Source organism: Cibotium barometz, chromosome 62, assembly GCF_041138505.1.
Source record: "Cibotium barometz isolate CiBa-2024 chromosome 62, ASM4113850v1, whole genome shotgun sequence".
In the NCBI taxonomy this organism is placed as follows: Eukaryota; Viridiplantae; Streptophyta; class Polypodiopsida; order Cyatheales; family Cibotiaceae; genus Cibotium; species Cibotium barometz.
The window spans coordinates 25,502,493-25,505,534 of NC_141107.1; positions in this window are offsets into that span (position 1 = coordinate 25,502,493).

Here is a 3,042-nt window from a genome sequence, read left to right on the forward strand (position 1 = left end):
CCGGGTTTTTTTCGAACACTGCGCCAAGGCTCAAGAGACGTAAAGGCCAACACAACCATCGAGGAGAGAAAAAATTGAAGCACCTGCGGCCCTAACCTCAACCCTCCTTGCTAGAAGCTTCCACGTGCCCACTGTTGTGCACATTTATGGTGCAACTTCACCCTCGCTATGCTATGAGCTCATCTAGGCACAATGCAACCCCTGGACTGCTTGTTCCCGCACTTAAATATTATGTTGCACACCTTTTTCTCTCACTATAGCAGCCATTATGCAACCCCTACAACATTGGTCACCTAACACATGATCAAGTGACAGATGATTAATTAGTATAATTCTTCCTTCAATTGTATATCATTAAGTTATATATATCATTGAGGAGGTGAGTTAGCTCATCCTCTTTTACATGAAAATGGGATAATCAGCAGGCAATAAAGCTTACCAGAAGGTTCAGATCTCTTAGAGACAAGGCATAGGCTAGCCAAGTTATCCCATTAAGAAACAAACACAGTGATACATTAAATGGCAAGTACTACGCTCTTAGTTTTTACTACTCTACACTGCAACCAAAACAACGACAAAGAACAAACATTAGTGCATCCATCACATAAATAAAAGTATAGAATATGAATAATGAATGCATTGATTGACTTGTATGCCATTGGTAAGAAATTTGTTGAGCATAAACTAATTAATGCCATTAGTGGCTTAAGTGGAAAGACATAGATAAGGATTAGCCTTTGTATGGTTTATTGAATATAGAAGATTATTTAAATTATGTTTATAATATATTGAGTGATTGGTAACCTTTGGTGTTCTCCTTACCTATGGTGTTCACTTAAATATTGTCGCTCGATTTTTTCTCATTACCTTTGGTGTTCTCATTACTTATGGTGTTCTCAATACCTATGGAGCGCTACTGTCGTAACCCATTTCTTGAAATGTGTCCCTCGATTTTTTCCTCGCTCGAAAAGTTTTGCTCGGAGAATGGGAGGACTTGCTTATGCAAAGAGAGTGAGAAGAAACCCGAACCTATGCAAAGATTGGTGTTGCAAGAAGAATGCTTTGAAAAGAGTGGAAAAGAAAAGATATAAAAAAATACAATGTGAAATACTTATAACTTTTTTCAAATCCAACAACTACTTTAGAAGAACAAGAACCTAGACATGACAAAGAATATATTGACATAACCACTCAGGAAAATATTTTCATGGATGAGAATGAAATAGTACGTTTTTAAATCTCATTGAAATAATGATTCCAAAATGACAAGAGGATTAGCAAGAGCAACACTCAATTGCACAATGGGAGAGTTCCTTGTATTATGAGAGATTTTCATTTATATACATGGCCATAAGTGTTCACACACTTAAATTGTGGCCAGCTGGGAACTTTAGGCTCATAAGAGACCTAATGCTATTACAATGACTACTCTCATGATATATCCATGAAGTACGTCACTTGAGACTTCATCCTAACTTGCTACCACATGCTCTTGAAGTGGAAATCGCCATAAGTTTTTCATCGAACCATTACAGGCACCTGTCCAAGTGGTAGATTTGGACACTGTTGCTTCATATCTTGAATGTATGAATTTTTGGTGTGTCTACCTTGACTCCTTCATGTAAGATAATGGTAAGAGCTCTTGTTAACCCTAGAAATGGGTTAACATTTTTCCCTTCTTGATGTCAATCACGTCCTCACATGATCGTGTTGTTGAAGAACTTTGTGTGGGGAGAATTGACAAGGTTTGTTGTTGATAGCTTTTGATGTTGAGTGCATTCAATGGTCCTTGTTACTTCGGAAGGAATAAGAAAGGCTAGTTATTAAATGAAAGGTTAGAGATTAGCGGGAATTCCTAATGGGGTGGGGGTTTTTATTTAGTGATTACATTTTTATATTTTTGTGAGCTTTTTTACGAGTATATTTTTTGTTCACTTTTTTTTTTTTGCAACCATAAGAAGAGTTACATGTTATTTGTGTTAGTTAGGAAATCAAGAGATGTTAATAATGGGGGAGAAGAGAAGGACGGATCTGGAGGAACGTAGACAAAATCATCAAAACGAGATTGTGATTCTTAATTACTTATCTCATTCATTGAAGCAACATTCATCACTTGAAGAATTTAGCCTTTAATGATGTCCCTTTTTGTGGCAGGATTCTTGTCACAAATGTTGTTGAGTAGGACCTATTCCTGCATGCTTTTGCCTATGTGCTTCTTATGCTTTTATGTATGTGTAAGTATTCTATGAAGTAGATTTATAGTAAGTACATGAAATGAGTCAAATAGACTCTTATTTTGCTGATGCTTATTGAAGTAACCACTTATTGGTGAGGCATGGAAGAATTACATTGACTTGCGAGGTTAATATAGACATCTTCACTAAGGATTAGAGATTAATGTGTTGTGAAAACTCTAGCTTTCATTTGGAGAGGTTTGCAACTTGAAGGCGATGGGTTGTACCACCATTGACCAGGCTTTCGCCCACCATGGCCCCCATGTACCTGGAAAGTTGTCGATGATGATGAGGCTTTAATGTCAATGTCCTCCAGTGCATGAGTATGGATATGTACTTATGGAGCAACTGCTATCATTAACTAAAAGAATATAAGCTATAAGCTTAATATTGAAGATTGTTGGGAGTTTCTTGTGATATTCTGCCATTTTTAGGTAGGCCATTTGTGTGACTCCCTTGTGTTTTTTTTCTTTTTCTTTTTCTTATTGGCTCCACGGACCTGTATCATGTCATGAAATGCAAAGGATCTCACGTCGTGAAATGGATCTCACACCATGAAGCTCTTAAAAAAAAACGGACGGGACCTTTTCACGTCGTGAAATGAAGAGGATCTCACACCATGAAATGCATCTCACGCGTGAAATGGATCTCACATGATTTTTTTTTTTGCGCAAACCCTTTTCATACCATGAAATGCTAGGACCTTTTCACACTATGAAATGGGGTATTTCATAGTTTTTTTTTTTGCTCAGACCCTTTTCACGCTGTGAAATGGGGTATTTCATGGATTTTGTTTTTTGCGCGAACC